The sequence below is a fragment of the Hemicordylus capensis genome, chromosome 7, assembly GCF_027244095.1.
Source record: "Hemicordylus capensis ecotype Gifberg chromosome 7, rHemCap1.1.pri, whole genome shotgun sequence".
In the NCBI taxonomy this organism is placed as follows: domain Eukaryota; kingdom Metazoa; phylum Chordata; class Lepidosauria; order Squamata; family Cordylidae; genus Hemicordylus; species Hemicordylus capensis.
In genome coordinates, this window is record NC_069663.1 from 12,427,951 (window position 1) to 12,455,376 (window position 27,426).

The 27,426-nt window shown below is 45.5% G+C and overlaps 1 protein-coding gene across 2 annotated transcripts in view; it reads right to left on the minus strand.

The window, feature by feature from the left end:
• Positions 1 to 27,426, minus strand: part of WASF2 (WASP family member 2) — a 62,331-nt gene that overhangs the window by 33,866 nt on the left and 1,039 nt on the right. The gene's annotated exons all lie outside the window — the stretch shown is intronic.

Below are 27,426 nucleotides of genomic sequence, written 5' to 3' on the forward strand. Positions count from 1 at the left end.
ACACACTTGGACATCCAGTCACATATATCCTATTAAACGGCTACAGCACAGAGATGCTGACTGCAGTCCATTCATTAGAGATGGAATGAACTTAATACTGAACACCCCATTCTAAGAGTTTATTTTCTTTAAAAACAATGCAAAAAAAGAAAGAGGAAACAAAAGCACAAATGCAAGCAACAAAAAAGGTCCGGGGGGGGGGGGGAGGTTGAGACAGGGAGAACCACCCCACCTGTCATACCGAAACAGCGCTACAGAGAAGAATGCACTGCTTCATGAGTTTGGGGGTTTTGCATAGTTTTGCTCTGAGGAAAAACATGCAAGGAAATCTCTCTTGTATTTGAAAATATTAAAAGGCAATTTTAAAAGCATTTCAAGGATAACCACTTACTTTTCTGCCAGGGGTACAGTCACTATACAGACCTCGTTGCAAATTCATGTTTCCCATAGAAGTATTGAGGAAAAGCAGCCCCAGAACCACCTGGACTATTTGTAGAATGGACACATGTGCATATACGCCTCCCTGCCCCCTGCTGATGGAGGAGCTTTCCCCAGATTACACATTTTGACCCCAGATCCTAAAATAGCAGCCTTCCTTCCCTGTAGCAGTAGGCCACACCCTAATTTTGAGTCTCTCCAAAAGTGGTTATTTTGGGCTGCAGAAAGCAGAAATGGCTGTGCAGCAAGCCATGCATGAGGACTTCATGGACTACGGGCTGTATCTAGCACCTAAAAATAGCTATATCAGAGACAGCAGCACCCAAAGACAGAATGCTCCCTATAGCCAAACTGCTATGCAGCCACTAAAATTTCAAATCTACTTAAGAAAATAAAAAAAACAAGCAGGTAAGGGCTCCAGCAACATCACTTGTATCAAAGAGGGGATCCTGGAATTGTAGAAGATTAGGACTCCAAGTATAGTTCAGACAACTCTTTCTTAATGAGTTTACTCAACCAGTGAGGTAACACATATGGATACATCGTGTGTCTCTCTCTCTCTCACTCACTCACACAATCTCTTAGCTTACAGAAATGTACGCAAACCAGTCTGTTCTCATGGTCAGTCGTCAACAATACCCTTACTTTGCTCAAAGTAAATCAGTGAACACAGAGAGGAAGGAAGCCAACACATGCTCCACCCTCCTGTAACCTAACAGCAAGACAGACTTCAGATAAGGAGGGGTTTTTTTGTGGGTTTTGTTGTTTTTTAGGAAATCTGGAACCTGTTTCACCAGTGATATTTAAAGAGAAGGGGAAGGGAGAAGGAGAGAGGAATGCATCCAAGTTACCACTTTAGGTTATTTGTGAGAAATTGCCCCTAAATACTAATACTATAAATATTTACATACTGCTTGTCAACCAAAGTTTGATTTGTGCAAAAAACTTAGAAGTAGCATTACCAGAAGAGCTGCTAGATAGTGGTACACCATCTCTCAAGATCGAGCCCTTTTTGGACTCTAGATGTGTACTCAGGGTAAGAATTCTTGCAAACTTTAGTACATGAGCCACAGAAGCTTCAAAAAGTTTTAAAAGCATAAGAACTACTATGTTGTTAGAGGAACAGAAATGAAGATTGGCAGGAATGTCCTCTAAAGATTTACTCCATGGAGAATATACAACTATCTGTTCACTGTTACCCTGACTCTAGCCCCTTCTGTGCAAAGATGACTGCAATTTTGCCATAATGGTTTTGGGGTGGAGATAAAGAAGGGGTGATAACAGAGAAAGCTGTAAGTGCAACAATGCTCTCACCCATTTTCCCTCTCGAAGGGGGTAGATGTGGCCCAAAATCACTATTTGTGTTCATCCCCCGAGATGGTACCTATGGTCAAAATTTGCAGGCCTGGCTATGAACAATTCTTGTTAGACCCACTTGTCAGACCCATGCAGCAACACTGCGAGGAACTGGCTCCTAGCATAAGCTCCTCAGGGACAGCTTTTACAAATGCCCATTGGTGAATTCGACACACCAGAAGATCTGGAAGCAAGGGAGGAAGGAGATAATAGCATCTGAAATTCCCATCAGGCCATCGAGTTAGAAGTCTCTTCTCATTCTGCCAACACAGGCCAACTGTTCCAACGTTGAAGACAACTCGCTTAGGATTTTCAAGCTTCTCAGCAGTCACAGTTCCTCTATGAAACAGGCAGAAAGAGGGACTGACTTTATGTAACTGAAAGGCCAGCAAAAAAAAGAGAGAGAGAGAGAGAGGGGAAAAAACAAAGCAGCATGCAGAAAGCAGAAAATGAAAAAAGGATGTTCAGCAGAAAGTTCTGCTGGGGGCTCAGAGCAATATTCACAATGTGGCCACAATGAAGGCGATGATGTAAATATGGGGCATGGCAGTTACAGACCAACCTAAGGGAGGCATTTCAGCAAGCAGCAGGGGAGTGATCATTACAAAGCAACCGCCATGTGACACGTTCCATTTGGCCAGCTGTAATGAGCACTCATTCGCTCCCCACCCCACCCCAAAGCAGCATGGATTCCTCTGTTAATAATCCAGCTAGACAAACACCACTACTGCTAGGAAAGGGCAGCTACGGGGTTTTAACAGATTCCTCAGGTAAATCCACTGCAAACAAGACAACCCTAAGCACTCACTGCCCATTCATAAGGAGCATAATATACATATGTATCATCTGTGCCACACCCTAACAGGTTTTACTTATCTCCAGCGAAACAGAGAACCAAGAACAGAGTAATGCTCTCATAGCTCAACTCAACACACTTAAATGCAAGGATGGAAAAATGCTAGGCTTACTCTTCATCTTGTTCCCCGCAGGGTTCCCTGTAACATGGATCCCCAGATGCTGTTGACTACAACTCCCAGCATCCCCAGCTGTGATGGTCTTTGGCTAGGGATTAAGGGAGTTGTAGTTAACAGCATCTGGGAGGCCCTGATACAGGGAACACTGCCTACAAATTAGGTTTTCCCAGCCCAGTGCAGATCTGGCAGCTAAAAGGTTGCTAGCTTAAATAATGGATGCAATATTCATTCTATTTTCAAGGGTGTTTTTTTAAAAAAAAGGTTTTGGGGGGCAACTAGAATAATAGAAGGGAAGAACACAGAATAGTAACCATGGGAAGGCATAGGGAACTGCACAGAACAATTTTGCCCTCACAGCTGTGGGAAAATATGAAACAGGAGAGAGGGGAGGAGAGAATGTTAAGATGCCAGATTTTTTTACATTTATATTCTACTCTTCCGCCAAGGAGCCCAAACTGATGTTCATGATTACTTTTATCCTCACAACCCTGTGAGGCAGATTAGGCTGCAAAATAGGTGATTGGCTCAGGGCTCAGAGTTTTATGGCTAAAAAGGGATCTGAATTCGCATCTCCTTAGTCCTAGTCCAACTCTAACCACTACACCACACTGGCTCTCAGATTATTTTATTGCACATTTTTACACATGGTTCTGTGGATGTGCAAGTCCTATGCGGAAATCCCGCTACAGATACCTTATCTATTGTGGCCATTATCAGAGTCTCCCAGCTCCCCACCCCGCCCGCTTGTCTTTTCTTCCTAGTTGAAATGGTATCTGTAGCAACCTTTTAACAGTGGGAGCAGGGCTCAATATAATTATGCAGAGGATGAACTTCAAAGAAGCAGGAACACTCACACTATGAAGCAGGGATACATCCCGATATATTACATTAACTTTTTCAATTATATTTGCATTAGTTTAGATGAAACAGCAGGGAGTTCCATGTTTAATGTCATGAAGTATACATGATGCTTTTTAAAGCGAAAACTTGCTGCAAAATTTGAATACACCAAAAGGCTTTCCTCAACCATTTTCAAATTTTGAGCCTTTTTTGTGGGGCAGGGGGTGGGATTTTATGCAAGTGTTACTGAGCTGCTGGCTCTTCGAAGGTTTCTTATGGAGGAGGATCACAGAAATAAAAATGACTCTTTTTTTTTTAGCAATACACCTATTACATGCAAGTACCAGCTATTTCAAATGCAATCAGAAACAAGTTCTATAAGCCATTGCCAGAGCATATACAGAAATGACCTGAAACTGTATAGTATTTTCATCTATCTATCTTTAGGAAGTAGAACCTTAAGAACCTTAGATAGTGTTTCCAGTAAGTTCAGAGGAGCAGGCATCTGTGCCCAGCGACACCATCTCTACAGTTCCCTGCTGCCCCACCTGCCCTAACCCCTCTTGCCTTGACCACTACAACTTCAATTCTTGCCGATCAAAAATTCAGAATGGGATTTACTGTACTTTTTAAAATCCAGGACACAGAATTTTACTTCCATTATACAGAAACTCTTGTCAACACTGTGCACTTAGGCATCTAACTATTCAATTAATTTCACAAAACCATTTGTTTAAGAGAACTGGACAGTTTATATCAGGACTGTACAACTTTAGCCTTCCAGCTGCCGTTGGACTATAATGCCCATCATCCCCAGCTACAGTGGCCAGTGGTCAGGGATGACGGGATTTATACAACAGGTGGAAGGCCAAAGTTGTGCAGCCCTGATTTACATGCATGCAAGGACAAAAGCCGATTTAGCTAAACTTATAACTACTCTCATAATATGTGTTGAATTCCCAGAACACAATCCTACACATTAAAATGGATAACTGCAACAACAAATGATCACTAGCCTGTTAAGATTTTTGCCCTGTAGGGAAGCCTGTCCTGTTTTTGCTTGAAATGGGTGTGGAACGTAGCACAACTTCACAATGCCCATTTTTACTCCATTCTTTTTTATCCTTGTTGAATGCAGGAAAAAAGAAGTCCCTGTTAGAGCTACCAACACAAAAGTAGACGTATTGTATTGCACACAAGAAAAGATGGATAAGGGGACTGATAATAGGACATAATGCTTTTCTGTTCAAAATCCTTGGTTTCTGCATGCGCTGGTTCTAGAATATAGCATGTGAAAGAGTAAGGATTTGTTTCTGTGGAAATGGATTAAAGCTATCACAATGAGCTTGGTTTCCATAGGATTCACAGCCAACAAACTAGTCGGCTGACTGGATCAAACAGTGATTAGCAGACCCATCACATGTTATTTTTGGACATCAACTCTTGCATCAAAAAAGCATGTACCCTAAAATGGGTAATGACAAAATTAACTATTCTTTCCTCAGATACATTGGCTTGCACAACTGCAATGCCAGCTTCTCAAAAGATGTACCTGGAATAAAAGAGCATTCATTTCCCCACCCTCACATTTTGATGCATGTGTCTCTGTTGATGATAATGATTAATTAACACGCATATCTTTAAAAGCAATGTGAGAGTATGTTTTAAGAGAGAAAAGCAAGCACAAGAATGCGAAGCATGAAGCAAGTTTCACTTATCACTTAGTGGATGGCTAGTGACAAAGACATACCTCCAGCATCTTGTGCATAGCAAAAATGCTCTTGTATATACTTTAGGTTCCTCATTTTTAACTGAATGTCTGCTTTTTGGCAACATATTGCACAGTCCAGTCATACTGAACTCAGCCAACTTAAAGGAAACTGTTTTACTAGTACCAAAATCAAACTAACAATTAATTTATTACAGACAACATACACAGCCATCCCTATTTTAGCCAGGGAAAGGAGACACACACAGATTGGTGCTCTTGTGACATGACAGTTATTTTTCTTAGCATCACCCACAATCTGCTCCAGGAGATACAGGCACATGTCTAGCCCATCCCACCCTTAGCCATGCAGCGACCGTGGCTAGATGCTGAGGCTGAATACCAAACAGGAGAGCTACTTCAGCCTCTGGCCAGTGATCTCATTTCTACTCCACCAGAGATTAAAGCCACCTTACTACCACAGTCATCCTACTGGGGAATGATTACTCAGTTCTACCCTTCACTTGCCCATTTGACTTATGAGGACAGCAGCACTCTCCTGTTTTGTCCTGCCAGGACAAAAGCAAGGCTACAGGCTCCATGGATGCAAGAAATACTTTCAGCTGTGAGTCTTGCACAATCAAGAGGGGAAAACAATATTCAAGTCTCCTCAAGTGCAATGATCTCTAGTCCAGAGCCATGAATGTGGGCTACTGCACAGGACTGCTGTACACAGGGTGGAAGAACTGCTCATTTATAAATCCTTCCTCTTAGATAACCACAGCAGCAGTTTGAAGACATTAAGAAATGCTTGTAAACAGTCACTTAGGAGCATAGGGATCAGCCCCTTATGCAGAGTCAGACCACTGATCCATCTAGCTCAGTATTGTCTACATTGACTGGAAGAAGCCATCCAAGGTTCCAGGCAGGGGTCTTTCCCAACCCTACCTGGAGATGCCAGGGTGTGAGCCTGGGACCTTCTGCATGCAAAGCAGATGCTTTACCACTGAGCTACATCCTCCATACCCCAAGGGGAATATCTTACAGCAGACAGTGCTCATAGGTAGTAACCCATACAAATGCAATCCAGGGAAGACCCTGCTTAGCAAGGGGTACAAATTCATGCTCGCTATTACAAGACACATGCCTGCAACAGGTAAGAATCCCCTCTGTGAAACCAGATATGGAAGTGCTCGTAAACAGGAAGTTGGCTCTTTCCCATTCCTTTCATGCTCAGCGACATTCCAAAAGTCACTTCCATACTCGTGCCTGGGCAGGGAACAAACTTTCACAAACCGAATTATTGCCAGTATCTAAACCTATCTAGAGATGAGTCATTCTCTCTCCTTGTTAGGGCTAGCACATTACTATCTCCACCTGGGAAATTCAGTTTTCCCCTCTTAAAATTTACATGAACTGGTAGACTGTAAAAACCATGGGTTACTGTATACTATAAAGAAAAGAGGATTTATATTCCCTTTACAGACTTTTTCCTTCCTCTCAAGCTATAACAAAAAAATTGCTAGCATCCTCCAGGATGTGTGCCCAAAAGTGTCATACAAGCAAGCCCCTAGAAATCAGCCCTTTAATTTAGATTTTAAAATTGCTCTTTCAATGGCAATTCTAAATTGCTGAAATAAAGCAGGCTTTTCCTCAGCAGCTCAATAGATCTCTCGGTTTCTACTTATGGCTTGTTAATTATAACCCAGTACTGAATTCCCGCACACACACCCTTCCGTTTGTTGCACTTGGGGAATACTGGAAAGATAAGTCTTTTCTTAATTATTAAATGTAAATAGCTCATTAAATATAATCCAATTACTTTAATTGTAAGAAAAGGAAGTCATTACAATATGTACACGCATTCTTGCCTGAATAGATTTAATATCTTAAATTAATCATTGTCACTTTCATATATAAGTCAACCTTTGACTTTACAAAATTTATGGCAGGCAATTTCTTTTTCTTAAATGTTTTACAGATAGCTGTTGGGATTTCATTCTCCAAAAAAAAAAAAACTTGTAGAGGAAGTGTCACAAGAATTTGAACTAAGCAATCTATAAATTGCACCGAGTTCAAGAAAGGGTATGGGCAATGTGATTTATTTTAACTATGTATACTGCAAACTCAGGTTTTATTCCCTCATGATAGCCATGCAGATTCAGAATTTGCATTCTTAACGCTGTTACCAAGCAGATTATTAATCAGATCAGGCTACATGCGAGAACCACCATAAACTAAACACACAAGTGAGCAAAAAGGACTCTGAATGTCTTTGACTACAAGCACCAATACAGCCAAGTTCAATGTGAAGGTGTGCAGCCTGAGGTCCCTTTCTCTACCATCTTAGGCTTATTCCCCACAGTCCAGTCTACATCGATAAGTGTGGCATGTTGTACAAATACAGAAGAATACACTGATGGTTTTACATCAGGCCTTGGTGTAAATTTGTTTCAGGCAATTTAGGGGCTGGACAAGGAACACTGGACATATTTATATACAGGGCTAAGGAAATCCACTGGTCTACTTGTATGTGATGAATGAAAAATGATGCCCGAGTGAAAAAAATCCTGACAAGTAGTGTACCAACATAGCTCAATGAGTAAAATCTGTTTCTGGCAGGTGAACAGAGCCAACATTTCTTCACCCCTGTCTATACAGGAGGACCTTGACATTCATAGGGGTTCCATTCCACGGTTCAAATGCGGACACAGAAACCGCAAATATTGAGGCATTGCAGCAATGAAGAATTGGGGGTTAGGTTCCTGGTCAGGGAAAAACAATTTTTGTGGGGGAAACTGCCTACTGTACTTAGCTGCTCCCCCTGAGTTGTGCTGTGCCCTGGAATGCCCCCAAATTAGCCAAAATTTGTCCCCAAAGTGCAATTTTCTCTTCCTTTTTTGAAATGGAGCCATTTTGAGTCTCTGGAACAAAAATGGCAGCTGGAAATGACCTCTGTGGTCATTTCCAGCCAACCTGATCTGTTTCCCCGCTTTTTTCCACATATGCCAAGGTCGGGGTATCCTCCTGTACAAATAAGATCTTAGGTTTACAATAGTACTACTAACCCCAATACAGCTTGCCTGGTTTTTTCTTTGGTTGTACAACTATGTATGTTTCTCATATTATACGAATATCAACACACACAAACACTAACTCTTTACGTGCAAAGGCTTTACAATATCCATCTTGCTCAGGAAATGAGGCTCACTGAAGCTGCTTCCCAAGAGTCTCTTGTGTTGTATAAGGCTTTAAAGGAATGCCCTTGATGCAGTTTCAGTTTCTCAGTGACCAAAAGTGCTGCCTTGTCCAAATAGGTAGGTCAAGCGCATTTCTCTGAGGAAAGCAGACAGTTATTTTGCACACTCAGAGGCACAGTAAAGCATTCATACAAACTGCTTCCATAATCTCTCTTCAAGAACCAGCCTCAAGTGCCAATGGAATTAAGGAGACAAATTTATATGCCTCCACTGCTGTCAGTTACTGGCTAGGCTGGGGGAAAGTTAGGTTAGTTCCCTGACCTACAAGGCCTTTTGATTTCTGCTTCCTATTCTAAGCACACAGGTTCTGCACAGAATCGAACATCTAGCACAGGATTTGGATCCTGAATTTAGAATCCTGCAACAAGAAAAATTTCTAGCCCTCATGATTGCCGAAATACAAGTATATAGTCTGTAATTCATTGCCATAAAGTTGCAAAGGTCACTAGCACTGATGTATTTTTTAAAAGGATTAGACAAGTTCATGAGCACTGCTTATTACAGCAATTATAGCTAAGAATAGAACTTCTATGAAAATGGACAATATGTGGACAAACGGCAAGGAATGGCTAGCTTCATCATACCCTGCTTAGAGCTGCATGGAGTATACAGCAGCTACATTTGGGAGAACGAGTGCTGAATTAGCTTGGTCAAATTCCAGACAATTTTTATATTATTATAGGCATTTTCAAATACACCTGCAAAGCAACCTTAGGAGAGGAGAGCTGTCTTTTGGTAGCAAGCATGACTAGTCCTCTTAGCTAAGCAGGGTCCGCCTCGGTTGCATATGAATGGAAGACTTGATGTGTGAGCACTGTTAAGATATTCCCCTCAGGGGATGGAGCCACTCTGGGAAGAGCAGAAGGTTCCAAGTTCCCTTCCTGGCAGCATCACCAAGATAGGGCTGAGAGAGACTCCTGCCTGCAACCTTGGAGAAGCCGCTGCCAGTATGTGTAGACAATATTGAGCTAGATGGACCTATGGTATGACTCGGTATATGGCAGCTTCCTATGTTCCTAAGTTCCTCAAGCCTTCTGGGGAGCAGGGAACCCAACACCACACAGATCTCCTCCACTGCCATTTCTGAGAAGGTAAGAAAGAGCAAGAACACTTTCTGTGTAGTAGGAGGGGGCTCCATCTGCTTCTTACCATCTCCAATGACAGAAGATCTCTTCTAAGCCCTCCGCTTGTGTGCTAGCAAAGCATCTAAGGAAAGAGGGGGGATTGGGGGCAACCACAAATAATGGCTGGCTAGTTAAGCCTAAATATGTGTTATTTTTGATTGGATGAACAGCCCTAATTAGTACTTTGGGCCCATTAATGCTATTTTGAGTCCCTCACTGTGAGTCATTCTAAATGGCATTCATGGGCCAAAACCTGCCTGAAGGTCAAGTCCTGCCAGGGAAAGTTATTTCAGACAACCAGAGAACCAAGACAGAAGCTGCTATCCTATGCACAGTGCTCTGAGAGTAAGCACCACTGAACACAATGGGACTGTCTGAGAACACATGTAGAATTGCACTAAAAGGCAATGAGAGAGTGAACATAAGTAGGTCTGCTGAGGCACCAAAGTCATGCAACCTGTGAGGTAAACAGCCGATATAGAAGCTCAGTTATCTCAGCCACACAGACTATCCCAAGGTAAAAGTGGAGTTTCCACCAGACCCTTAAAAACAGCTACATTGTGGACAAGTCAAGTCTAAATAAATAAAATTATAAAGAAACCCAATGGCTCGGAGAGCTAGTCTTGCAGTAAAGTGTGCCGTAACGTCGATTTCGACTCCTGACACCCACAGAGCCCTGTGGTTTTCTTTTGGTAAAATACAGGAGGGGTTTACCATTGCCTCCTCCCACATAGTATGAAATGGTGCCTTTCAGCATCTTCCTATATCGCTGCTGCCAGATATAGTACCAGTGGGGATTTGAACCTACAACCTTCTGCTTGTTAGTCAAGTATTTCCCCGCTGTGCCATTAGGCATCGTGACCATGAATTCTGCCCTTTGCTAGACAGGATCGACCCTGGGTTGCATTTGGATGCACAACTACATGTGAGCACTGTCTGCTGTAAGGTATTCCCCTTAGGAGATGGGGCCCTAGCTTGGTAGTCGAGCATCTGCCTGCACGCAAGAGGTTCCAGGTTAAACCCCGGGCATCTCCAGATAGGGCTAGGAGAGACTGCTGCCAGTCAGTGTGGACAATACTGAAGTAGACATACCAATGGTCTGACTTTGCTTAAGGCAGCTTCCTATGTTCCTACGAAGCCAAGTCTGAGCACTGATAGAAGGAACAGGGTGGTCGTTCATCCTTTCTAGAACTATATTGATCCTGCCATTGTCATGAGACTGGATGTTAGAGGGACCATTGTTCAACAAAAGATGAATATTATTTTCTAAATAGATACAGATGGTGAAACTGAAACAGATGAAGGATGAAGTTTTGAACGCAACCAAGGATTCCCTACACAATTTTATTTTTACAGCAGCCTTTTGGATGTTTAAGAGCTGTGACGTGTCCTTCTCCCTGCCCCCAATCTTTTAGACTAAAATATGCTCACCCATTTCAGCATTTCAGACATCCTAAACTCACTAAAGGGAAGATTACAACATGCAGCAAAATTGAGCTCTCTCTCTCTCTCACACACACACACACACACACACACACACACACACACACACACAATACCACAACCCTGTCTCCTCATGTCTCAGCTAAAAACAGATCTTAGTTTTATGAGTAATCTGTTTAGACACACACACACACACACACACACACACACACACACACACACACACACTCTCCTATCACAGGAGACACCACCAAAGGGAAGTTCTGTATTTGGCATGTAAAGGGGGAAGAGAGAGTAGCATCAATGTCATCTTTCAAAAGCAAGCAAACTTTGCTCATAATAGGAATCTTTTTGACTGAAATCAATAGTCGTTCACAGATGAGTTTGTCATCAAAATGCCAGCAGCAAGAGCTGAAAACAATGCAGCAGAGAGGCTGAAGAGGTTTCAGTTACAGGACAAAGTTTGAAATGAACAGCTAATCCCAAACATCCACCTGTTTCTGGATTCTCCTGTTCTGAAACCTGGGAATCCTCATTATGCATGGTCGTATACAGGGTTAAAGTGGACTGTGCAGACCCATTCAGGCTCTTGGAAAAAGAAAAAACAGGAAGCCAAAATGGAACATAGGAAGTTGCCTTACACCAAGTCAAGTCATTGGTCCTTCCAGCTCAGTCCTGTCTACACTGACTGGCAGTGGTTCTCCAAGATTTCATGCAAGAGTATTTTCCCACACTACTTGGAGATGCCAGGAATTTAACCTGAGACCTTCTGCTTGCAAAGGAGATGCTCTACTTCCCAGCTACAGCCCCCAAAAGCAGAAAGACGTATAGAAGTCCAGGGAGAGTGAAGACCTTCAAAATACAGAACAAGCAGTCTAGTAGAAAGGTCAACATCAAAAGGAAATCTAGGTCCCTTTGTTTAACTACATACCTGTTTCACCAGACAGAGCAGTAATCAATGAAGGCTGCAGTGAAAGTCTGATAAGAAAAAAAACCCCCTTCACTACAGCATGCAAAAGGCAGACAATATCCAATGACAACAAAAATCCATTAGAAGGATAACTACAATTCCAGTATTAAGGATGACAAATGAAGGGGACAGTTTAGTTTATTATATAAAATGAACATCAAGCTTCAGTCAGCATGCCCACAAAAAAGCCCGCACAATCATATTCCAGTATTCTAAGTGTGGAGAGGGAAAAAGGAAGTGTCCAGTTTTGAAGAACATGACTCCTTCTAAACACTGAGTAAGAAACATTGGTCTTACCTGTGAAGGGTTCTTGTTTGCAGTAATCAGAGGCCATCCTAGAATATGGGTTGTGTACCCAGCATAACTTGGGACAGACAGATATTTATCCAAACAAATTTCCAGTAGTCAGGAGGAGCAAAACCCGCGCAGAAGTGTACAGTGTAAGTTAGAGAGAGCTATATACTGCCAAAAGACAAAACATAAGAGAGAGAGAGAGAAAGCAATGGGCTCAAATATAGGTTGTGGACGAAACATGTAAAGAAAGAAGAAGCTATAAACCCCAGCAGTCGTCTGCCACCCAAACTGGCAAATCCCCAAGATTGTCATAAATGTGTGAACAAGGAACAGGCAAGTGGCATCCAAACCTCGTGAAATTACATCTGCGAATGGGCCGGATGGCCTCCGATTACTGCGGGGGGGGGGGGGGGGGGAAGCTTCACAGGTAAGACCAAAGTTTCTTTTTCCACAGTAATGGAGGTCATCCTAGAACATAAGGACATACCCAAGCAGAGATCAATGTACAGGCTGGGAAGAGGATGTCTAGACCAGGGTTTCTCAATATTTTTGGAATCATGGACCAGTACAGTCTTTGTGTGCAGTTTCCTGGACCAGCAGTTAGTAATGGGGTCACCCCCACCTTGGTCCCACCCCCAGGCATCCCCCAGAACAATTTCAAGCGGGAGGGGGCACTGCCACTGGGAGCTCTCTAGAGCTCATTTCTAGGCAGGCAGCAATTGCTGCTGGGATAACACTCATTTAGCTTCCTTGAAATGAACGTTATCCCAGCAGCAAGGGCTGCCTGCCTAGAAATGAGCTCTGGAGAGCTCCCAGAAGTGGTGGGCCCCACCGGCTTGAAATTGTTTTATGGGGGGATTAATTCCTCATGGACCAGCACAGACCGGCACTGGTCCACAGACTGGTGGTTGAGAAACAGTGGTCTAGACCAGTTGCTGCAGAACAGTACAGCCAAGTGCTGCCTGGGCTGAGTAGAAGGACGAGATTTTGAAGTGTTTAACAAAGGGCATTATAGAAGAACACGTTGCTGCAGATGATTTGCAGTGACATCTAGAGTGTGCCAACTCTTTTCTTTCGTGTGAACCAGCGATGGACAGAAAGAAGGCAGTACTACTGGTTGTGAGCAATGGAATGTAGAATTAACCTTGGGTATGGAGGTCGGATTGAGCTTAAAGATTACTGAATCCTGCTGAAAAACAGACAGTTCTTTGCAAGCGGACAGAGCACCAAACTCTGAAATCCAGCAAGCCAAAGTGATAGCTAAGAGGAATAGGACCTTGTAGAAAAGGGCCTTCAGTGAAGCTGTGCAGAGTGGTTCAAACGGAGGTTGTGTTAGAGCACTTTGTTGAGGTTCCATGAGGGGAAACTATGTACTCAAGGAGGAACCATGTTTTTTGTGCCCCTAAGAAAACGCTGAATGTGAAGGTAGAACAGGGTCAATCCTGGGGAATTAATATCCAGAACAGAGGCGAGGGCTGATGTTTGTCTGTGGAGGGTGCTAGGTCGCAACCCCAAGTCCAGACCCGACTGTAGAAAGGCCAGGACCTCAGATACGCCCACTGATGTTGGAGAGAACTGTTTCCTTCGCATTCAGCGGGAAAAATCCAACCACATGATCTGGTAAGTTATTTTAGTGGCTGGATTCCTGGAGGCTAAAATGGTATCTTGTACAGTCGAGGAACAGCCCTATTGGGCTAACATTGTCCACTCAATGTCCATGCGTTGAGTTTTAGACAGTCTGGGTCTGAGCGAAGGACCGGTCCCTGCGATAGGAGGTCCGGGCTTCGGGGCCAAGGTGGTTGTATGGACAGAGAGACCAGGTCTGCAAACCAAGGTCTTCTTGGCCAATGTGGGGCTATGAGGATGAGTAGTGCCCTCTCCTGTAATAGCTTTTGTAGGACTTTGGCTATGATGGCCAGTGGGGGAAAGGCATAAAGTAGCCTGATAGAGTGTCTATGGCTTTGGCCTGGGGTGCAATGAACCTGGGGAAGAACCTACATAGCTGGCTGTTGAGAGCGGTTGCAAATAGATCTACCACTGGTGTGAATAATTCCTTGGTCATCTGAAAGACAACTTTTGGGTTGAGGGACCATTCTGCTGGGACGACATTCTGACAATTGAGCCAGTCCACTCTCACATTGGAGATCCCTCTGAGGTGTTCCGCCACAACCAAGCAGAGATTCTTTTCCGCCGAAGTGAATAAGAGGGAGGACTCCATCATGAGGGCTCATGACCTTGTGCCTCCCTGATTGTTTACGTGAGATTTGGCTGTCACGTCATCTGTTCTGATCAGGACATGGTGGTTTTTGATGGATGGTAGAAACTGTAGGAATGCTAGGTGAATTGCTCAAAGCTCTAACCAGCTGGTGCTCTTTTTCTTCTCCAGAGTATTCCAAGTGCCTTGAGCATAGCAGCTGAGGCAGTGTACTCCCCATCTGGAAAGACTGGCATCAGTGGTGATGCGTGATGGAGGGATCAGTGGAAGCCACCACTCGAGGGACCTGCGGAGGGAGAGTGGTAGGGACCTGTGGAGGGAGAACTCGCCCTGTGAGTTTGTGAGATGATTAGGTCCTGAAAGGGAAGGAGGTACCACAGGAGGGTGCAAGAGTGCCATCTGGCTCATGGAGTGCACTCTAGGCAAGCAATAATGGAACCCAGGACTTGCGCCAGTAGCATGAGGTCTTCCAGAGATATCTTGTGGAAGTGAGTATAGTTTATATGGAAGAGGAATGGCAGGTTTGTGTGGAAATGGTCATTCTGCCATCATAGTGTTGCGAAATGGGCAGGGGGGTGGAACCAAGGGAGGCAATGATGAAGATGAGAGAAAATCCTTTTCATCCCATCCTTGTGTGGTAGCAGGGGCATCCGAGGGTGAAACTGCATTGATCGTTCTCCTAGCTTTAGTCATTAAGATATCAAATTCTGCTGCAGTTTGAATCGGGGACCTGTGGAGAGAGGTCTCCTCATCTGAAATTTCACCTTCTGCTGATTCAGAAGATGAGAGGAGTCTGGCTCTTTGGGTAAGATTGGGGGTGCCCAGGCTTAGGAATAGTGGGAGGATGAGACAGAGGAGAAGGTTGGGAAGGTACAGAAGGGTTCTCTGGGTGATCCTGGGGACAGGATTTCTTTGCTGGGGTAGTTTCAGATGAGGAAGAAGAAGGATCGGGGTGCCTTTTATGGTGACAAATGAGGACGTGTAGCATGAATTGTCCCCTTTCCCCCCAATAGGATGGATTTCCTTGCAGGGCTTGAGTCAGGAGAGGAGAATAGGAAGGGTTTGTCAGGGGCTTTGGGCTGTTTTAAAATAGGGAAAAATGGAGGAGCAGCAGCAGCAGGAATGGAAGGCAGGAGCAGTTTGAACTCCTTCGCTATAAACTCCTTAAGCCAACTGGAGGTATCCTCAGAGATAGGAGGATTGCTACTGGGCTGTTCCATGCGGTTGTTACTCACAGTTATCAGCTGCATGGTTATGGTGGTCATCTCTATGTCTGAGGGATCCATTGCTGGTGGTAGGTTTGGCGGAGTAGCAGCCCTTGTTCTTGGTCCTCCAAATGTGTGGTACACGTTGCTGGCGGGGATGGGGGGGGAGCGGCATTGCCAGTCCCCACTCCCCTACTGCGGGGCCAGAATTGTTGTTCATGGGCAATAAAATGGCACCCATTATTACCGCTTTGTTGGGAGCACCCTCATGAACAAGGAGGGCTGGAGGTAAGCCGTGACGGTTGGCGCTGCTGACAAACCACTTGCAGAAGCAAGTGTTTGCTGAGACGAGCCACCTGGACTTTGTTGTTCTTCCTCTGGGGCTTGGGTTTCTCTTGCACTGCTATAGGGAGCATGTGCTTTGATTTTTCCCCCTTTGATTTTTAATGCACATTTTTAGTGCGATCAGTGCTCCCAGCCAGCATGGAGGAGGAGTGAATCGCACCCTTGTAGGGCGGAGACGCTGAGTAAGAGCGCTTTGGCTTCAGGGGTAAAAGAACCTGCAAGGCTGCTGGGGTTTCGGAATACAGTCCCTCCGAGAGGGATCCAACAAGGAAATCGGCTGTATGGGATGGCTCCATGAGGGAGAGGGGATAAAGCAAACAATAGAAAATGAAGTAAGCAAGTCACCAATACTTAAAAATGTTTGGAATTTGGTTAAAAATAATAATGAATAGACTCCATTCCCACCCTGGCACACAAGGAGAGAGAAAGAGGAGGAAAGAAAGAGAAAAAACTAGCCTGAATTAGAAAATAGAAGGAGCTCTCTATGAACGCTGTTCCCTGAGGCAAGACAGGAACAGAATTGGAGGTTTGGCTCCTCCTATCTGACTACTGGAAATTTGCTTGGATAAAGATCTATCTGTCCCGAGGCATGCTAGGTACACAACCACCTATATTCTAGGATGGACTCCATTACTGCAGAAAAATGACATAGGCTTTTTTGGTTTTTAAATCAACTAAGCAAAACGCACACACAAAACGCACACACCCACACACCCCAGGCGTTCAGCTACCCAAGCTTTTAACTCCAGTTCACATCAATCACATATTCATATGCTTCTGCTAAATGGTTGTGTCACCTTCTGTGTGACAATCACATAAGACTGTGCTTTACGCCCAGAATGTGATTTTACATTCTGGGAAGCTAAGGTAGCACTGTAATGAATTACTCAGGGCCTGAATGTCCACTCAGTCAGAGACATCCAGGTAAGTTACATGTTAGGGAGCCCTGTATTTTATTTTATTTCAAATATATAAATACACACACCCTGCCCTTCCTAAAGTAGCTCAGGGCAGTTTACATTAAAATCAAACCCACATTTAAAAGCAAATTAAAACTAGGTATCATTAGAAGCCAGGCTAGTGCACATTTGTGCCATATGCAGCACCAAATCCAAACCCTTATTACCTTATACACATGAACAAAATCAAGTTTCTATAAAGGGGGAAGTTCAATAGTAATTGTACAAAAACGTTATGCTCATTTTTGTTATGCTCATAACAAGTAGAAGTCAACACTAGAGATTCACAAAGCATTTGCTACCACAATGAACCATAACGTTTTGCATCAAACAGCATGTTTGGGTTTATGCAGATATGTAGCATTTTATATCCAGAAAACGCAAGGCAGCAAGTAGGACACAACATCGAGGTGTTGATCAAAGTTTCCACAAGTTTTGGTGGGCCCTGGTAGCCAAGCCAGAAGCTCCAACACCAAATGACGCCATGACTTATCTTCAACGCAGTCCTATGGATGTTTACTTGGAAGCAAGCATACTATGTTAACTGGGGCTTCCTCCCAGGTACATGTGCATAGGATTCAAGCCTTGGTTCCCAACCTGTGCTTCCACAAAAGGGAAATGACAATCCCATACGCCCCTCGGGGGAAATGGGAGCAACGGGCTGCCCCTGAAGCGGCACTGGACTGCGGAGCACCCCGAAGCCCAGCATAACTGCAGAGACAATTCCCTCCAAACTTAGAAACTGGATGTTAAGGCAAGGGCTTGTTTTGGTGGTGGGCAGCAACACCTAGAATGCTTCTGCAGCCAACCACCAAAGTGAACAGCCCCAATCTTCTCCTCTGGACCTGGAAGGAACGCCTGGGGCTTGTTTTGGCAATGCCCTGTGTGCCTCTGCAGTTCATAGCCAAAACAGACAGCTGTAGTCCTCCTCCCCAGCTTGAAGATCCTTGCACTAATTCTTGCCCCCTCCTCAGTTTCAAGTTCACAAGGAATACTGGGACTCCTTGTCACCCTTGCCAGAGGGCAACGGAATGCTCACCATGGAATCTCATTTGAGGACCCTGGTGATGGGAGAGAAAGCATGTCCTCACCTCTTGCCTGTGGGCTTCCCAGAGGCATTTGGTGGGCCACTGTAGGAAACAGGATGCTGGACTAGATAAGCCTTGGGTCTGATCACAAAGTCCAGCATGGCAAGGATCTGAATAACTGCAAGGCAATTCTGCTTATCCCTATGTCTCTTGTCAGGACATACACAGACTTAAACTGGCTTAGGTCTCCCATAGGAACTTTAAATCTGAAAGGTAGCTTCAACAGAGAACTCTCAATACCCTCAAACGATTCTTTGGGGTGAAGCCATGATGACAAATATTTACGACGATTTACATTTATATATTGCTCTTCAAGAAAATTCTCAAAGTGGTTTACATAGAAAAATACATAAATAAGATGGTCCTAAACAGATATAAAAACTAATATAGCTTTCTAATACAGACATGCCTTGTAAAGTAAAGTATGCTGTTGAGTCGGTGTCGACTCCTAGGGACCACAGAGCCCTGTGGTTGTCTTTGGTAGAATACAGGAGGGGTTTACCATTGCCAACTCCTGCGCAGTATGAGATGATGCCTTTCAGTATCTTCCTATATCACTGCTGCCCGATATAAGTGTTTCCCATAGTCTGCAGGGAAACATGTCACAGAGATTCGAACCAGCAACCTCTGGCTTGCTAATCAAGTTATTTCCCCACTGTGCCATTAGGGTACCTTGTATCTTCCCACAAAACACTGCAGTTGTGTAAGAACACTTACTGCTTTCAATTACATATTTTTAATGTTTTTTTAGGTTTTTGAACTATTTTTCATACCTATGGCATTCATGAAATATGGCACATTACTTGGCATAAAACATCACCATTAGATAATTCTTTCTAAAGCATCAGATTCAGCTGCCTGCATACTGTATTACTAAGAAACCTTTTTGTAAGCAAGACAGTGGGCAGCACAAAGCTGAAGAACCCTTGTAAAGGAACACTGGCTTCCCGTGGAGGGTTCTTTTTCCCTGTGTTAGGAGCTCATCAGGTAGGGTTGTATACCGAGCACGCTCGAGACAGAACTGGATCATATGACTTGTTTTGTGGCCGGAGGCGCCTCCCAGCCTCAGTTCCAGGGCTGTTGAGTGGAGTGAGATATGTCAGGTGGATAGAGTACTGCTGCAGTTTGATGAAATCTGTATGAGAAATATAGCTAAGAGGTCGTTAGACATGTAGGAAGAGAAAAGGTAGTTATATCAAGATTGAATCCCAGAAACCAGAACAGCTCAGAAGGAGACAGAAAACCTAGTAACTGTAACCCTGAGAGCCATCTCCCACAGTGTTTCAGGCTAGAACAATAAAGCCTGCTGCCCAGGTACCCTGCCCAGGAGAGCCGATACAATACATCCAGGAGGGGCTGATGAGCTCCTAACACAGGGAAAAAGAACCCTTCATGGTAAGCCAATGTTCCTTTTCCCCCTGTGTAGGAGGAGCTCATCAGGTAGAGATGTACCCAAGCTAGAAAGAGAGATAGGCCCACGGGAGGGAGGACATATTAGAGATTAGACCATCTGTTGGAGTACTGTGCGACTGAAGGCGGCCTGGGCCGTAGAAAAGGACACTTTGTAATGCCGAATGAATGGCGTTAACGGACAACCAGGTAGCTGCCTGGCAGATCTCTGAGAGTAGTGTGTGCGCTGAAAAAGCCGCGGAAGCAGCCACACTCCTGGTGGAATGGGCTGTGATGCCTTCCGGAGGAGGGAGATTAAAGGAGGCATATGCCAGAAGAATGCAGGATTTAATCCAGCTGGCTAGGGTAAGCTTAGAGACCCTGTTACCTAGGGACGGGGTGTGAAAAGAAACAAGAGGGAGTCTGACTTGTGAATATCCCTAGTCCGTCAAATATAGGTGCCAAGAGCTCTGTGCACATCCAATTTGTGCCAGAGCTTTTCTTTGGGGTGGACTGGGGAAGGGCAGAAGGGGGGTAGAATGATAACTTGGGACCTATGGAAGGTGGAATTTACCTTCAGGAGGAAGGTAGGGTCTAATTGGAGGTTAACTGAATCTGACTGAAAAGTGCAAAATTCTCTGCATACCAAGAGACCACCTAGCTCTGATACCCTTCATGCAGAGGTGCTGGCCACCAGGAAGAGAACCTTAAAGGTTAAGGTCTTTAGAGGAATTGAAGATATATAGGTTCAAATGGTGCTTTAGTCAGGGCACAAAGCACCTTACTGAGATTCCAAGAGGGGAACCATTTAAGAGGTGGAGGTGCCAGGTTTGCAGGCCCCCTCAAAAATCTGGAGATATGAGGATAGAGGGACCCCTGGCCCACGACCAATGAAGAGATCTGCAGGACTGAAGCTTGACGTCTTAGTGTACTGGGCTTAAGGTGCAGATCTAGGCCAGATTGTAAAAAGGTGAGGACTTCCGGAACTCTCATGAACAGAGGGTCTTTCTTGTTGGTATGTTCCCACCTCAGAAAGGCGGCCCATGTAGCTTGATATACCCTATTAGTAGACTGTCTGCAAGAGGCAAAGATGGTGTTTGGGACCTGTCTGGAGTAACCCTGGGACGCTAATTTTGAGCGCTCAACTTCCAAATGGAGAGCTGTAGCCATGCAGGATCGGGATGTAGAAGAGGTCCCTGGTGAAGGAGGTCTGAGCGATTGCGAAGATGCCAGGGAGATCCTACAGCTAGGTCGTGGAGGTCGGAGAACCACAGCCTGTAGGGCCAGTGGGGAGCAACGAGGATCATTACCGCCCTCTCCTGAACCAGTTTCCGGAGAACCTTTGTGATGATGGCCATGGGGGGAAAGGAGTAGAGGAGAATGTTCAGCTATGGCAAGTTGAGTGTGTCCATCGCTTCCGCTTGATGGGCTTGGTATCTGGTGAAATACCAAGGGAGTTGGTGGTTGATCGGGGAGGCGAATAGGTCCACCTGCAGGTGGTCAAAGACCTGAGACATCGGAAGGAAAACGTCGTGATGAAGAGATCTGTCTGCAGGTGGAGGTAGAATAGGAAGCATGGGGGTCAAAACAGGGGGGTTGGTGGGGGGCCTAGGGTGCTTGGGCCTCCTGTCGCCCCGAGTGGGGGAGGAAGTAGAGGAATTTCTACGCCGCCTCTTGCGCCTAGGTGGTAGAGGTCTCGGTGCAAATAGTCCCTGCTCTGAGACGGGGATGGCCCTCCCGCAGGGGCTCGAATCAGGAGAGGAGGAGAGCCAGTCGCTGCCCCTTCTGCCAGGCGGGCGCCTACAGTTAGGCCCGGGCGCCAGAGGGGTGGGGGCTGTCGGAGGGACAACCGGAGCCGCAGGTGGCTCATGAGGTGGGCCCGTCAGAAGAGGGGTGGACAGAATGCGTGCAGGCCTCTGAAGGCTTGGGTCTGAGACAGTTAACAGAGCCACAGGTGGCTCTAGACCAGGTCTGCTCAACTTAGGCCCCCCAACTGTTTTTGGACGACAACTCCCATAATCCCCAGCCACTGTGGACAATAGCCAAGAATTATGGGAGTTGGCCAACATCTGCAGGAGGGCTGAAGTTGAGCAGCCCTGCTCTAGACGCAGAGCCGCAGGTGGGTGGCTCTGGGGGAGGCATGTTACTCACATCTCCCGGCAAGACTGGTGGCTCCTCCGAGTATGACACAGGCGTCGGGTATTGCCTGGGCAGTGGGGAGGGAATGCGCGGGCTAGCCAGTTCCCCCTTAACCACTGAGCTCACATCGGGCGAGACATAGGGCACCAGAATGTCACCCCCCTCATGAGGCAGCATTTTGCTGTGCGCTTTGCTTCCGGTTTTGGCTGGTGTCATTTCCGAGTGCATGCATACCGCCTTAATTAAAGGCGCTCTCGCTTAGCCTCAGGCTTTCTGCCCTTGAAAGCATTTCTCCACACTGCTTCTTCTTCTTGGGCAAAGGCTGGCCCCCACAGTGTTTGGACTTCTTGGGAGTTTTTGTGAATAGCTGCTCCAAAGTCCTAGCCTCCACAGTCTGAATCGCTGTCACAACAGGCGCTGAGGAGGCTGATGCCATGCAGGCAGGGACTGCATGTAGCGGGCTACCCAGGTCTTGCGGTAGCCGCAATCCTTCTGATAAAGAGCCCTGTAATAGTTCTTCGGCATGAGCAAGCTCCATGAGAGCAGTGCTTGGACGCAAAAAAGGCAGAAATTAAAATAAACTTTTTAGTTGGCGCCAACTGAATCAAATCCAAAGAAAGAAGGTAATTTCTAGGTAAAATGTTATGAAGCTGAATTGAGAACAGCTCTCCTCCAACCCTTGCACAACCTAAAGGTGTTAGAGGAGGAAAGAGTAGAGTCAGTCAGAAAATTCCAATAGTGAAGGCCGAAAAAACGCTGAAAAAGCAAGAGCTCTCTCCACAGAGTCCTATCACGAGCGAGACAGAATTGGAACTGGGAGGCGCCTCCATCACATGATACAGTTCTGTCTCGAGCATGCTCAGTATACAACCCTACCTGATGAGCTCCTACACAGGGGAAAAACAAAAGACAAGGAAAATGTTCAACTGCTTGATGTTTTGCTTAATATCGTTTTTTTGAACAGCACTCTGAAATACTTTTAAAACAAATAAAAGATATCAACCTGATATTTGTAGACCAAGACCAGACATGACCAGGCCCATAGAAGATTGTTCCCTTATAAAGCACTCCACAGCAGATCAAGGAACTGTATATCCAGATACAAAAGTATTTTGGGATAGCCTGTAAGTCAGTCAGTCATAACCACTGCCCACAACCACATATGGAAAGAAAACCAGACTCACCTATTTCATGATTTTGTATTCCGGCATCCTCAAAAGGACTCTTTGGAAAGACTGTGAAGCAACTTCCAAGAAATTAGTGAATAGCTACTTCACATTTGCAAAGATAAAGCTGCAGAGAATCTGCCCAGGAATGCTTTAACACGCAAAGTCACACACAGTGACCTTTAAAAGGGGCCTACTCTGTATCAGTCTGGCTAACTGCACATTACACTTGAGGGTCCCTTGCTATGTCTTTTCTGGCCCCAAATTATTTAATAGGCAGTGTGCTTTAATGGGAAGAATTGGGTTTTGACTGGAGAACTCTGATTCATGCTCCTGTCTGGCCATCAACTATTCTGGGTGTGCCACCCTAAGCCTCAGCCTAACCAAAAAGTGGAATTACTATTGTATCATATGGAGTTAGGATAAAGGAGAAAATTACTGTAAAGCAGTAGTCACTCTGAGGAAGGAGTACAAGAGAAGTTCAATCAAGTGGTATTGGCCACAGAGAGAAGCCGTCATAGCTCAGTGGTAGAATATCTGTTTTGCAAACAGAAGGTCCAGTCCCTGGCATCTCCAGGTATGGGCTGGGAAAGATTCTGCCTGAAACTTTGGAGAGCCCCTGCCAGTCAGTATAGACAATACTGAGCTAGTTGAACCAATGGTCTGACTCAGGCAGCTTCTTACATTCCTATGTTTGCACTTTATGCAATGCACAAACATGCATAAGCACACATTAGCTGATTATTCAGTACTTCTCAGTACAACCACATTTTTATACATGTACGCATCCAAACTGCAACTCTCTGTTGAGTAAGATTAGCTGGCAACTGCGCAGCCAATAGCTCACACCACAGAAATCAGATATGCATTTTTAAGAGGTTAATATGCAAGCTAAGATTCCAGAACTATTCCACTTACAATAGATTTTACAAGTAAGGGCAACCTACTGCATGCCCAAACACATAGAGGACAAGATTTCCACAAGCAAAGCAAGTTTTACAGAGACAAATTATAGCTGTGTATATATATTTTTAAAAAGATTCCACATAAATGGGACACAAGCTAATATGATCCCTATTTGTGCAGTGAACCTATCAGATCCAGTGTTTATATATAAGGCCAACATGTTTCTAGTGCACAGGTAGCCTTTAAGGACCTATCTTTTCAAATGAGAGATGCCTTTTCAAACCTGCTCCTTTGCCTGCACTCTGATATTTGCTGTCGTATTGTGGTGTAGCAACTACTTTGACTGAGGAGAAATGGATTCAAATCCTGCTCAGTTACAAAGCTCATTGTGTAACCTTGGACCAGTCAGTCATTAATCTCTCAGCCTAACTTACCTCACAGAGTCCTTGAAGATAAAAATGGGGATGGGCGGGGGATAATGATAGCTATTCTGAGTTCCTTGAAGAAGACTGGGATATAAATATAATACAGACACACAAACGTACCCCACGCCCTTCCAAAGCCCCAAGCTTCTGCATATACACAGGCTCCAACTGCACAATTCTGCTGGCAATCCCAGCCTAGCACACACAGATTTCTCTGTTTGGTCCAGAATTTACATTCAAAGTGGCCGCTTAAGTAGACAAACATTCACATCTATCCCAAAGGCAGTGACTAGGAAGGTCAGAGAACAAATAAAGAGTATGGAACTCTTCCTTATTATAGAAAATCTAGCCAACAGACCAGTGGAAACACTCACTTTCTCTGCTATATCTCCACCCCTGCCCCAAGACACCCTCATCTTCATCACACCATCCTCATCTTCATCACACCACCCAGCCGCACCCAGGGCAAGCATTACTCTCCACTATACTGCCACAATTTGGACACCTCACCTGCATTGCAGGCAGACTGCTTCCTAGCTGCCACCCCTTTAGCCCCACTTCCTTTCTCTGGAGGGGCAAGTTCTCTCCACAGGCATCAAGACAAGGACTGCCTATCTGCTACAGACCACTTCCCGAAACACACACCTTCTTTATGTCCCATTTTGGACGCTCTGCTACCCAAGACAAGAACTTCTTCATAACCCCATCTCTCACCCCAGGCTTCCCGCTGTACTATGGACTAACGCCAGGAGTCCCCTCACCCTAGAACCCTATATACTCGAGATAGACTGCAGCCCTTAGGCTCAACCCATTCCTCCTCTCCCTCCTGTACCAGAACATGGCACCTTCCATCCCTATGGAACACAGTCAGAAGCCTTCTTCTCTCCTATTACAAATCATCTTTAATACCACAGCATCAACTTCAGTTTCACATGACAGGCACACCCGGCCCTACACTCTGTCAGCAGCAGGAGTGGGGGCCCCTCAGTCATGTGCAGGGGTGAGGTCATGGTTCAGTGGTAGAGCACCTGCACTGAATGCTGAAGGTCTCATAATCAATCCCTGGGATCTCCAGCTGGAGCTGGGAAAGACTCCTATGTAAAACCTTGGAGCGCCACTGCTAGTCTGTGTGGACAATACTGAGTGAAAATGACCAGTAGTCGGACTCAGCAGAAGTCAGCTTTCTATGTTTCCATCCTTAGCCAAATCAAGATTTCCTTTCCTGTCCCACCAGCTTAAGAACAGCCCTGCTGGATGGAGGTCCTCTCTAGTCCAGCATCCTGTTTCACACAGTGGCCCACCACCAGATGCCTCTGGGGAGTCCACAGGCTAGGGATGTGCACAGAATTGGCGGGGATGGGACAACTTTAAGGGCAGGGAAGGATGCACTTACCTATCCCTCCGCTTCCCCCGCACCAGTGCTCTGTTAGGAAAGGCTCCATCGGGGTAGCAGCATACCTCCTTGCCACCCTGTTCCCTCTTTGGCCGGAAGTGCCGGGTGCGAGTGTGTGCGTCGCGCTCATGTGCGTGTCCAACATGTGTACTCACAAGTGTGATGTACTCACACAGGCATGAGGTGAGGGCATGCCCTCTCTCCTGCTGTTGCTCCCCTGCAACTGCTTTTGAGAGGCATCGTGCCTCTGATGCTGGAGGTGACCCACGGCCACCTCTAGCTCCTCCACGTACAGTGCCCTGCTTGCCTTTTCTTCAGCTGTCACAATCACAACCACACCCTTTTCCTCTTCCACTCCCAAGATACCCACACCCTTTCTGCCGCACTACTCACAAAAGGAAGACGCCTCACACATCACAAGCTTCTTCCATCCTTCCCCATAATGCCCTAATGGACAGGGGAGGGATAAAATTCTAAAACCAGCTTTCCAAGTAAGTAATAAAGCTGCATAAGGTGGCATGCAGTGCTCGGGAGCAAGCTCATCGGGAGCGGGGGGGGGGGAGGCTCCTACCTGCCAAAAGTTAGAAGTGCACAATGGGTATCTTCACATCTACTGCTCTCAGACAGCAGCAGTTTACTTTAGCAGTGATTTCAGTAATAACGTATTTCACTTTTGTACAGACTCGACAGCCAACTCAATTTACTCCCCACAGAGTTGACAACTTTTTCACCCCGCAAAAGTGAAACACTCTGCCACTAATAGTGCTGCTGAAACAGCTGACTTGAGAGAGGAAGTGTGTTCACACTTCCTCCTCTCAAATACCAGAAGTTCATTTGAGAAGCAAACACACTTTTCTTCTTACTTTATTATTAGCCATCGCGGGAGATGCTGCAGCAAAATAATACCTTCATTAAATTAAGAATTCTTTATTGCCTGAGTAGCCCTGCTGGAGCCACCTAATGGCACAGTGGGGAAATGAACTGATTAGCTGGTACCCTGTTTCCCCGAAAGTAAGACCTAGCAGTAATTTCTGATGTACCGCCAATTGCCCTAGTGCATTTTTGGGGGCTAAAATTAATATAAGACACTGTTTCCCAGACTATGGGAAGTTTCCCAGACTATGGGAAGCAAGACTATGGGAAACACCTATATCGGGTGGGGATGTGCATGAACCTATTTGGAGCCCCTTTTAAGAGCCTCCGAACAGGTTCGAACACGGGAGTGGGGGGGTCAAAGTTCAAAGCCGTGTGTGTGTCAGTCACTTTAGGGGCAGGGGAGGGCACACTTACCCCTCCCCCAACTTTCCCCCTGCTGGTGCTCAGGGTCCGTAAAAGCCTTTGAGGCGGCAGTGTACCTCCCTGCCACACCTTCTCCCTCTTTGGCCGGAAGTGGCCAGAAGTACCGGTTGCATGCATGAGACGTGCACCCGATACTTCCAGCCACAGAAGGGGAAGGGAGCAGAGAGGTACACTGCCACCCTGAAGGCTTTTACAGACACCGAGCAGGGTGAGAAGTTAGCACACCCTCCTCCGCCCTTAAAGTGACATCCTCCACCCCCTCAAGCCTCCCCTGCGCCCCCTCAGCCTCCATGCACATCCCTAATATCGGGCAGCAGAGATATAGGAAGATGATGAAAGGCATCATCTCATACTGCACAGGAGATGGCAATGGTAACACACATACCCCGCACCCCGCCAGTGAATTCTACCAAAGACAACCACAGGGCTCTGCGGTTGTCAGGAGCTGACACCAACTTGATGGCACACTTGACTTTACCTTTAGCCCTGC